Raw genomic sequence first — 12802 nt, 5'->3', positions numbered from 1 at the left:
TGTCACAGTGTGTCACAGTCTGTCAGAGAGAGTCACAGTGTGTTTCAGAGAGTGTCAGAGAGTGTCACAGTCGGTCTCATAGAGGGTCAGAGAGTGTCACAGTGTGTCACAGCCTGTCAAAGAGTGTCACAGTCTGCCTCAGAGAGTGTCAGAGAAAGACAGAGAGTGTCACAGTTTGTCACAGTCTGTCAGAGAGTGTCACATTTTGTTACAGAGTGCATCAGAGAGTGTCAGAGAGTGTCAGTCTATCTCAAAGCGGGTCAGAGTGTGTCACAGTGTGTCACAACCTGTCAAAGGGTGTCATAGTATGTCTCAGAGAGAGTCAGAGAGTGTTACAGTGTGTCTCAGAGAGTGACACAGTGTATTTCAGAGAATCAGAGAGAGTCAGAAAGTGTTACAGTGTGTCTCAGAGAGTTTCACAGTGTGTCACAGTCTTTCAGAGAAGGTTACAGTGTATTTCAGAGTGTCTCAGAGAGTCTCAGAGAGTGTCAGTGCTTGTCTCAGAGAATGTCACAGTCTGTCAGAGAGTGTTACAGTGTGTCTCAGAGAGTGGCAGAGAGGGTCAGCATTTGTCTAAGAGAGGGTCGCCGTTTGTCACAGAGTGTTGCAGTGCGTCTCAGAGAATGACAGAGAGATTCAGAGAGTGTCATAGTGTGACTCAGAGAGTGTCAGAGAGGGACAGAGAGTGACATAGTGTCTCTGAAAATGTCACCGTGTGTCAGAGAGTGTTGTAGTGTGTCACATGTGTTTCAGAGTGTGTCAGAGAGAGTCTGAGAATGTCATAGTGTGTCATACTATATCTCAGAGAGTGTTAGAGAGAGTCAGAGAGTGTCTCACTATATATGAGAGTGTCAGAGAGAGTCAGAAAGTGTCACAGTGTGTCACAATCTGTCAGAGAGAGTTACAGTGCATCTCAGAGAGTGTGAGAGAGAGTCAGAAAATGTGACAGTGTGTCACACTGTGTCTCAGAGAGTGACTGAGTGTCTCAGAGAGAGGCAGGGAGTGTCACAGTGTGTCTCAGAGAGTGTCACAGTGTGTCTCTGAGGGTCAGCGAGAGAGACAGAATGTGTCTCAGTGCGTCTCAGAGAGTGTCACAGTGCCTCAGAGAACATCACCGTGTGTCGGAGAGTGTCACAGTGTGTCTCAGAGGGTGTCACAGTGTGTCTCAGAGAGTGTCGAAGCAAGTCAAACAGTATTATAGTGTGTCTCAGAGTGTCAGAGAGAGTCACAGAGTGACACAGTGTGTCTCAGAGTGTCAGAGAGAGTCAGAGAGTCTCATAGTGTGTCTCAGACAGAGTCAGAGAGGGCAGTGAGTTTCACAGTGTGTCTCTGAGAGCGTTAGGTTGTGCCTCATAGTGGCAGAGTGAGTCAGAAAGTGTCAGAGTGTGTCTCAGGGAGTGTCACAGTCTGTCAGAGAAGGTTACAGTGTATTTCAAAGTGTGTCAGAGAAAGTCAGTGAGTGTCACATTGAGTCGTACTGTGTCTCAGAGACTGTCAGAGTGGGTCAGCTTTTGTCCCAGAGAGAGTTGCAGTCTGTAAGAGAGTGTTACAGTGTGTCTCAGGGAGTGACAGAAAGAGTCAGAAAGTGTCACAGTGTGTCTCATAGGGTGTCAGGGAGAGTCAGAGAGAGTCAGCAACTGTCACACTGAGTTTCAGAGAATGTCAGAGAGAGACCGAGCGTGTCACAGTTTGTCTAAGAGAGTGTCGGAGAGAGTCAGAGAGTGTGACAGTTTGTCACAATCTGTCAGAGAGTGTCACAGTGTGCCTCAGAGAGTGTCAAAATGTGTCTCAGAGATTGTCTGAGAGTGTTACAATGTGTCTCAGACAGTGTGAGAGAGAGTCAAAAGATGTCATAGTGTGTCACAGTGTGTCTGAGAGAGTGACCGAGTGTCTCAGAGAGAGGCAGAGAGTGTCACAGTGTGTCTCAGAGTCAGAGAGAGACAGAAAGTGTCACAGAGATTGTCATAGTCTGTCAGAGAGTTTCACAGTATGTCTCAGAGAGTGTCAGAGGGAGTCAGTGAGTATCACAGTGTGTCTCAGAGAGCGTCAGAGAGAGTCACAGAGTGTCACCGTGTGTCTCAGAGATGGTCAGAATGTGTCACAGTGTTTCACAGTCTGTCAGAGAGTGTCATAGAGTGTTATAGTGTGTCGCAGAGAGGGTCAGAGAGTTTTACAGTGTGTCACAGTCTGTCAGGGATTGTCACAGTGTGCCTCAGAGAGTGTCAGAGAAAGTCAGCGAATGTCACAGTGTGTCATAGACTGTCAAAAAATGTCACAGTTTGTCTCAGAGCGTCAGAGAGAGTCAGAAAGTGTCGCAGTGTGTCTCCGAGAGTGTCACAGTATGTCACAGTCTGTCAGAGAAGGTTGCAGTGTATTTCAGAGTGAGTCAGAGAGAGTCAGAAAGTGTCAAAGTGTGTCCTACTGTGTCTCAGAGAGTGTCAGAGTGTCAGTGTTTGTCTCAGAGAGTGTCACAGTCCATGAGAGAGTCTCACAGTGTGTCTCAGAGATTGACAGAAAAAGTCAGAGAGTGTCACATTGTGCCTCATGTCAGAGAGTGTCACAGTCTGTCTCAGAGAGTGTCAGAGAGAGACAGAAAGTGTCACAGTGTGTCGCAGAGAGTGTCACAGTGTCTCAGAGAATGTCACCGTGTGTCAGAGAGTGTCTCAGTAGGTCAGAGAGTGTCATCGTGTGTCTCAGAAATTGTCACAGTCTGTCAGAGAGTGTCACAGCATGTCTAAGAGAGCGTCATAGTGTGTCACAGTGTGTCTAAGAACCAGTCAGAGACTATCACCGTGTGTCTCAGAGTCACATTGTGCTTCAGAGAGTGTCAGAGAGAGAGTCTGAGAGTATTACACTGTGTCTCAGAGCGTGACAGAGAGGGTCAGAGAGTGTCACAGTGTGTCTCAGAGAGTGTCAGAGAGAGTCGGAGACTGTTACACTGTGTCTCAGAGAGGGTCAGCGAGGGTCAGAGTGTTTCATAGTGTGTCTCAGAGGGTCAGAGAGTGCTAGAAAGTGTCACAGTTTGTCTCAGAGAGTGTCACAGTGTGTCACAGTCTGTCCGAGAAGGTTACAGTTTATTTCAGAGTGTATCAGACATTGTCAGAGAGCGTCAGCATTTGTCTCAAAGAGGGTCACAGTCTGTCAGAGGGTGTTACTGTGTGTCTCAGAGAGAGTCAAAAGTGTCGCAGTATGTCTCCAAGAGTGTCACAGTGTCTCAGAGAATGTCACCGTGTGTCTGAGAGTGTCACAGTGTGTTGGAGTGTGTCATAGTGTGTCAGAGAGTTTCATAGTGTGTCATAGTGTGTTTTAGAGATTGTCAGAGAGAGTCAGAGAGTGTCACAGTCTGTCTTAGAGAGTGTCAGAGAGTCCACAGTGTGTCTCGGAGAGCATCACATTGTGTCAACAAGTGTCACAGTGTGTCTCAGAATGAGTCAGATAGAGTCAGAGAGTCTCACAGTGTGTAAAAGTCTGTCAGAGAGTGTCACAGTGTGTCTCAGTGTGTCAGAAAGAGTCACAGAGTGTCACGGCATGTCTAAGAGAGTGTCACAGAGCATCAGCGAGTGTCACAGTCTGTCTCAGAGCGGGTCAGAGTGTGTCACAGTCTGTCAGAGTGTGTCACAGTGTTCCTCAGAGATTGTCAGTTAAAGTCAGAGAATGTCACAATGTGTCATAGTCTGTCAGAGAGTGTCATAGTGTGTCTCAGAGAGTGTCAGAGAGAGTCAGAGAGTGTAACTCTGAGTCTCAGAGAGTGTCACAGTGTGTCTCAGAGAGTGTCACAGTGTGTTTCAGAGAGTCAGAGTCAGTGAGAGTCAGAAAGTGTCACAGTGTGTCTCAGAGAGTGTCACAGTGTGTCACAGTCTGTCAGAGAAGGTTATAGTGTATTTCCAATTGTGTCAGAGAGAGTCTGAGAGTGTCACAGTGAGTCATACTGTGTCTCAGAGAGTGTCAGACAGGGTCAGCATTTGTCTCAGAGAATGTCACAGTCTGTGAGAGAGTGCTACAGTCTGTCGCAGAGAGGGTCAGAGTGTGTCACAGAGAGTGACAGAATGAGTCAGAGAGTGTCACAGTGTGTCTCAGAGAGTGTCTCCGTGTGCCACAATCTGTAAGAGAAGGCTACAGTGTATTTCCGAGTGGGTCAGAGAGAGTCAGACATTGTCACAGTGTCTCAGAGAGTGTCAGAGACAGTCAGCATTTGTCTCCAAGAGGGTCACCGTCTGTGAGAGAGTGTTAAAGTCTGTCTCAGAGAGTGAGAGAAAGGGTCAGAGAGTGTCACAGTGTGTCTAAGAGAGTGTCAGAGAAAGTCAGAGAGTGTCACAGTTTATCACAGTCTGTCAAAGAGTGTCACAGTGTACCTCAGAGAGTGTCAGAGAAAGTCAGAATGTCACAGTGTGTCACAGTCTGTCAGAGAGTATCATAGCAGTTCAGGCAGCATCCAACGAGCAGCGAAATCAACGTTTCGGGCAAAAGCCCTTCATCAAGAATAAAGGCAGTGAGCCTGCAGCATGGAGAGATAAGCTAGAGGAGGGTGGGGGTGGGGAGAGAGTAGCATAGAGTACAATGGGTGAGTGGGGGAGGAGATGAAGGTGATAGGTCAAGGAGGAGAGGGTGGAGTGGATAGGTGGAAAAGAAGATAGGCAGGTCGGACAAGTCAAGGAGGCAGTAACTGAGCTGGAAGTTTGAAACTAGGATGAGGTGGGGGAAGGGGAAATGAGGAAGCTGTTGAAGTCCACATTGATGCCCTGGGGTTGAAGTGTTCCGAGGGGGAAGATGAGGCGTTCTTCCTCCAGGCGTCTGGTGGTGAGGGAGCGGCGGTGAAGGAGGCCCAGGACCTCCATGTCCTCGGCAGAGTGGGAGTGGGAGTTGAAATGTTGGGCCACGGGGCGGTTTGGTTGATTGGTGCGGGTGTCTCGGAGATGTTCCCTAAAGCGGTCTGCTAGGAGGCGCCCAGTCTCCCCAATGTAGAGGAGACCGCATCGGGAGCAACGGATACAATAAATGATATTGGTGGATGTGCAGGTGAAACTTTGATGGATGTGGAAGGCTCCTTTAAGGCCTTGGATAGAGGTGAGGGAGGAGGTGTGGGCACAGGTTTTACAGTTCCTGCGGTGGCAGGGGAAAGTGCCAGAATGGGAGGGTGGGTCGTAGGGGGGTGTGGACCTGACCAGGTAGTCACGAAGGGAACGGTCTTTGCGGAAGGCGGAAAGGGGAGGGGAGGGAAATATATCCCTGGTGGTGGGGTCTGTTTGGAGGTGGCGGAAATGTCGGTGGATGATTTGGTTGATGCGAAGGTTTGTAGGGTGGAAGGTGAGCACCAGGGGCGTTCTGTCCTTTTTACGGTTGGAGGGGTGGGGTCTGAGGGCGGAGGTGCGGAATGTGGATGAGATGCATTGGAGGGCATCTTTAACCACATGGGAAGGGAAATTGCGGTCTCTAAAGAAGGAGGCCATCTGGTGTGTCCTATGGTGGAACTGGTCCTCCTGGGAGCAGATACGGCGGAGGCGGAGAAATTGGGAATACGGGATGGCATTTTTGCAAGAGATAGGGTGGGAGGAGGTGTAATCCAGGTAGCTATGGGAGTCAGTGGGTTTGTAAAAAATGTCCGTGTCAAGTCGGTCGTCATTAATGGAGATGGAGAGGTCCAGGAAGGGGAGCGAGGTTTCAGAGATAGTCCAGGTAAATTTAAGGTCAGGGTGGAATGTGTTGGTGAAGTTGATGAATTGCTCAACCTCCTCGCGGGAGCAGGTACTGGCTCCGACCCCACTCCCAGCTCCACACCCACACCAGATCCCAGCCCCCGGCTCTGCCGAGTTTTCACCATCCCTCCAGACCTCCCACTCACTGAGGACGAACGATCAGTCCTCAGCAAAGGACTCACCTTCATCCCCCTCCGTCCACGCATCAATGAATTTAATACACGACGTGACATCGAACAATTCTTCCGTCGCCTCCGCCTCCGAGCTTACTTTCACAATCAGGACTCCCGCCCACCTTCCGAGGACCCCTTCGCCCACCTCCAAAACACTGTATCCACTGGACACCCCGCACTGGCCTATTACCTGCCCTCGACCTCTTCATTTCCAACTGCCGCCGGGACATTAACCGCCTCAACCTGTCGTCCCCCCTCCCCCACTCCAACCTCTCACCCTCACAACGCGCAGCCCTCCAATCCCTCTGCTCCAATCCCAACCTCACCATCAAGCCAGCGGATAAAGGGGGCGCAGTGGTAGTCTGGCGCACTGACCTCTACACCGCTGAAGCCAAACACCAACTCGACGACACCTCTTCCTACTGCTCCCTCGACCATGACCCCACCCCCCATCACCAAACCATCATCTCCCAGACCATACAGAACCTCATCACCTCAGAAGATCTCCCACCCACAGCTTCCAACCTCATAGTCCGGGAACCCCGCACTGCCCGGTTCTACCTCCTTCCCAAGATCCACAAGCCTGACCACCCTGGCCGACCCATTGTCTCAGCATGCTCCTGCCCCACTGAACTCATCTCTACCTACCTTGACACTGTCCTATCCCCCCTAGTCCAGGAACTCCCCACATACATTCGAGACACCACTTTCTCAAACACACTGTGACACTCTCTGATCCTATCTGACACTCTCTGAGACAAACTGTGACACGTTCTGACTCTCTCTGACTCTCCGAGACACACTGTCATCCTCTCTTAGACACACTGTGACAGTCTCTGACTCTCTCTGAGGCACACTGTGACATTCTCTGACACACTGTAACACAGTGAAACACTCTCTGACTCTCTCTGATTCTCTGAGACACACTGTGACACTCTCATGATAGGCTGTGACACTCTCTGATACTCTCTGAATCACACTGCGACACTCTCTGACACATGCTGAGACACACTGTGACACTTTCTGACACTCTCTCAAACACACTGTGACACTCTCTGAGACACACTATGACACTCTCTGACACTCTCTGAGACACAATGTGACACTCTCTGACACTCCTTGAGACACATTGTGACACTCTCTGACAGACTGTGACACTCTCTAACTCTCTCTGAGGCACACTGTGATATTCTCTGACAGACTGTAACACAGTGAAACACTCTCTGAGGGACTGTGACACACTGTGACACTCTCTGACAGTCGCTGAGACACTGGGACAGTCTCTGACTCTGTGACTATTTGAGACGCATTGTGACACTCTCTGACTCTCTCTGAAACACACTGTGACACTCTCTGAAACACACTGTGACACTCTCTGAGACTCTCTGAGACACACAGTGACACTCTCTGACAGACTGTGACAGACTGTGACACCCTCAAAGACAGACTGTGTCACTTTCTGACTCTCTGAGACACACTGTGACACTCACAGAGACACACTGTGACACTCTCTGACTCTCTCTGAAACTCTCACACACACTGTGACACTCTCTGTGACACATTGTGACACTCTCTGACACTCTCTCAAACACACTGCGACACTCTCTGGCAGACTGTGACACCCTCAAAGACAGACTGTGACACTTTCTGACTCTCTGAGACACACTGTGACACTCACGGAAACACACTGTGACACACTCTGACAGACTGTGACAAAATTTGACACTCTCTGAACGACACTGTGACACTTTCTGTCTCTCTCTGACTCTCTCTGAGAAACACTGTGACACTCTGACCCGTTCTGACACTCTCTGAGACAGACTGTGAGACTCACTGACATTCTCTAACTCTCTCTGTTACACACTGTGACAATCTCTGACACTCTCTGAGACACACTGTGATACAGTCTGACTCTCTCTGGCTCTCGCTGAGGTACAGTATGACATACTGTGACATTCTCAGACTCACGCTGACACTTTCTGAGACACACTGTGACACTCTCTCACAGACTGTGACCCTCTCTGAGACAAATGCTGACTCTCTCTGACACACTCTGAAATACAATGTAACATTGTCTGACAGACTGTCACAATGTGACACTCTCTGTGACAAACTGTGACACTTTCTGACTCTCTGAAACACAAAATCATCCTCTCTTAGACGCACTGTGGCACTCTCTGAGGCACATTTTGTCACTCTCTGACAGACTGTGACACACTGAGACACTCTCAAGACAGATTGTGACCCTTTCTGTCTCTCTCTCTGACTCTCTGAGACACACTGTGACACTCACTGAGACACAATCTGACACTCTCTGACTCTCTCTGCCTCTCTCTGACTCTCTCTGAAACTCTCAGACACACTGTGACACTCTCTGACTCTCTCTGACACTCTCAGACACACCGTGACGCTCTCTGACTTTCTCTGATACTTTGAGACGCATGTTGATACTCTCTGATCCTATCTGAGACACACTGTGACACTCTCTGACAGACTGTGACACTTTCTGACTCTCCCTGAATCTCTTAGACACACTGTGACACTCTCTGACAGACTGTGTCACACTAAGACACTCTCAAAGACAGATTGTGACACTTTCTGTCTCTCTCTCTGACCCTCTGAGACACACTGCGACACTCACTGAGACACAATGTGACACTCTCTGACTCTCTCTGAAAATCTCACACACACTGTGACACTCTCTGAGACACTCTATGACACTCTCTGACTCTCTGGGACACAATGTGACACTCTCTGACACTCTCTGAAAGATGGTGACATTTTCTGAAAAACTGTGACACTCTCTGAGACACACTGTGACACTTGCTGTCTCATTCTGACTCTGAGACACTCTGTCACTCTCAGGGACACACTGTAACATTTTTTGACTCTCTCTCACACTCTCTGAGACACACTGTGTCACTCTCTGACTCTCTCTGAGACACAATGTCACTCTCTCTGACACACTGAGATACACTGTTATGCTCTCTGACACTCTCTGAGAAACACTGTGACACTCTCTGACAGACTCTGACAGACTGTGACAATTTATGAGACACACGATGACACTCTCTGACCTACTGTGACACTCTCTGACATACGGTGACATTTTCTACGACATTGCGACACACTCTGAGACACACTGTGACACTTTCCGTCTCTCTCTGACCCTCTGAGACACACTGAGACACTCTCTGAGATAGACTGTGATAATCTCTGACTCTCTCTGAGACACACTGTGACACTCACTGACTCACTCTGACACTCTCTGAGACACACTGTGACACTCTCTGACACGCTCTGAGACACACTGTGATATAGTCTGACTCTCTATGGCACTCTCTGAGGCACAGTATGACATACTGTGACACATTTCTGACTCACTCTGACACACTCTGAGACACACTGTGGCACTCTCTCACTGACTGTGACTCTCTCTGAGCCAAATGCTGACACTCTCTGACACTCTCTGAGACACAGTATGACACACTGTGACACTTTCTGACTCTCTCTGACACACTCTGAAATACAATGTAACATTCTCTAACAGACTATCACAATATTGCACTCTCTGAGATAAACTGTGACACTTTCTGACTCTCTCTGACTCTCTGAGACACACTGTGACACTCTCTGACAGACCGTGTCACACTGAGACACTCTCAAGACAGATTGTGACACTTTCTGACTCTTTCTCTGACTCTCTGAGACACACTGCGACACTCACTGAGACACACGGTGACACACTCTGACTCTCTCTGAGGCGCACTGTGACACTCTCTGACAGACTGTGATACACTGAAGCACTCTCTGAGAGACTGTGACACTCTGTGAGACACACTGTGACACTCTCTGACATTCTCTGAAACACACTGTGACACTCCCTGACTCTCTCTGAGACACACTGTGACAATCTCTGACATTCTCTGAAACACACTGTGACACTCCCTGACTCTCTCTGAGACACACTGTGACACTCAATGACTCTGACACTCTCTGACACTCTCTGAGACACAGTATGATGCACTGTGACACTTACTGTGTCTCTCTGACACACTCTGAAATACAATGTAACATTCTCTGACAGACTGGGTCCCTCTCTGAGCCAAATGCTGACACTCTCTGACCCTCTCTGAGACACAGTATGACACACTGTGACACTCTCTGACTCTCTCTGACACTGTCTGAGACACACTGTGACACTCTCTGACTCTCTCTGAGACAGACTGTGACACATAGTGACACTCTGTGACTCTATCTGCCACTCTGGAACACACTATGGCACTCTCTGTCCCGCTCTGAGACACACTGAGACTTGCTGTCTCTTTCTGACTCTGAGACACTCGGTCACGCTCTGAAACACACTGTAACATTTTTTGACTCTCTCTCACACTCTCTGAGACACACTGTGTCACTCTCTGACTCTCTCTGAGACACAATGTGACTCTCTCTGACACACTGAGATACACTGTGATGCTCTCTGTACTCTCTGAGAAACACTGTGACACTCTCTGACTCTCTCTCACTCTCTGAGACACACTCTCATCCTTTCTTAGACACACTGTGACACTCTCTGACACTGTCTGAGACACACTGTGACACTCTCTGACTCTCTCTGAGACAGACTGTGACACATAGTGACACTCTGTGTCTCTATCTGCCACACTGGAACACACTATGACACTCTCTGTCCCTCTCTGAGACACACTGTGACACACTCTGACAGACTGCGACACTCTCTGGGACACACTGAGACACTCTCTGACACACTGTGACACTCTCTGACAGATGGTGACATCTTCTGAGACACTGAGACACTCTCTGAGACACACTGTGAGACTTGCTGTCTCTTTCTGACTCTGAGACACTCGGTCACTCTCTGAAACACACTGTAACATTTTTTGACTCTCTCTCACACGCTCTGAGACACACTGTGTCACTCTCTGACTCTCTCTGAGACACAATGTGACTCTCTCTGACACACTGAGATACACTGCGATGCTCTCTGACACTCTCTGAGAAACACTGTGACACTCTCTGACAGACTGTGACAATTTCTGAGACACACGATGACACTCTCTGACCTACTGTGACACTCTCTGACACACGGTGACACTTTCTGCGACACTGCAACACTCTCTGAGACACAATGTGACACTTTCCATCTCTCTCTGACTCTCTGAGACACACTGTGACACTCACTGACTAACTCTGACACTCTGAGACACACTGTGAAAATCTCTGACACTCTCTGAGACACACTGTGATACAGTCTGACTCCATATGGCACTCTCTGAGGCACAGTATGACATATTGTGACACTCTCTGACTCACTCTGACACTCTCTGAGACACACTGTGACACTCTCTCACTGACTGTGACCCTCTCTGAGCCAAATGCCGACACTCTCTGACACTCTCTGAGACACAGTATGACACACTGTGACACTTTCTGACTCTCTCTGACACACTCTGAAATACAATGTAACATTCTCTGACAGATTGTCACAATGTGACACACTCTGAGACAAACTGTGACAAGTTCTGACTCTCTCTGACTCTCTGAGACACACTGTCATCCTTTCTTAGACACACTGTGACACTTTCTGACTCGCCCTGACTCTCTGAGACACACTGTGACACTCACTGTGACACTCTCTGACTCTCTGAGGCACACTGTGACACTCTCTGACAGACTCTGACTCACTGAAACACTATCTGACTCTCTCTGACTCTCTGAGACAAACTATGACACTCTCTGAGACACACTGTGACACTCTCTGACTCTCTGAGGCGCACTGTGACACTCTCTGACTGTCTCTGAAACACACTGTTACACTCTCTAAGAGAATGGGACACACTGTGCCGCTCTCTGAGACACACTGTGCCACTCTCTCACTCTCTCTGAGACACACTGAGGCACAGTATGACATACTGTGACACTCTCTGAGACACACTGTGAGACTCTGTGACTCTGTCTGAAACCCACTGCGACACTCTCTGAGAGACTGTGATACATTGTGACACACTCTGAGACTCTCTGAGACACACTGGGACCCTATATGACACTTTTAGATGCACTGTGACCCTCTCTGACAGACTGTGACACACTGTGACACACTCTGACATTCACTCTGACACACACTGTGACACTCACTGACATTCATTGAAACACACTGTGACACACTCTGACACTATCTGCGGCACACCAGGACCCTCTCTGACAATTTGAGATGCACTGTGACAGTGTCTGAAACTCTCTGAAAAGCACTGTGACACTCTCTGACAGACTGTGACACACTGTGACACTCTCTGACAGACTGTGACGCACTGAGACACTCTCTGAGACACACTGTGACACTCTCTGATCTTATCTGACACTCTCTGAGACACACTGTGACACTCTCTGACAGACTATGACACACTGCGACATTCTCTGACACTCTCTGACAATTTGAGACACACTGTGATGCTCTCTAATCCTATCTGACACTCTCGGAGACACACTGGGATACAGTCTGACTCTATCTGAAATACACTGTGACACTCTCTGAGAAACTGTGACAAACTGTGACACTCTCTGAGACACACTGGGACCCTCTCTGAGACTTTGAGATGAACTGTGACACACTCTGACACTCTATAAGACACACTGTGACACTCTCTGACATTCTTTGAAACACACTGTGACACACTCTGACACACTCTGTGACACAGCGGGACCCTCTCTGACAATTTGACATGCACTGGGACACTCTCTGATCCTATCGAACACTCTCTGAGACACACTATGACACTCTCTGACACTCTCTGAAAAGCACTGTGACACTCTCTGACAGACTGTGACACACTGTGACACTCTCTGATACTCTCTGACGCACAATGTGACACTCTCAGACAGACTGTGACACACCGTGACACTCTCTGAGACTGACTG

Source organism: Chiloscyllium punctatum, chromosome 6 (genome assembly GCF_047496795.1).
Source record: "Chiloscyllium punctatum isolate Juve2018m chromosome 6, sChiPun1.3, whole genome shotgun sequence".
NCBI lineage: Eukaryota > Metazoa > Chordata > Chondrichthyes > Orectolobiformes > Hemiscylliidae > Chiloscyllium > Chiloscyllium punctatum.
Note: the sequence above shows the minus strand (reverse complement) of the source record.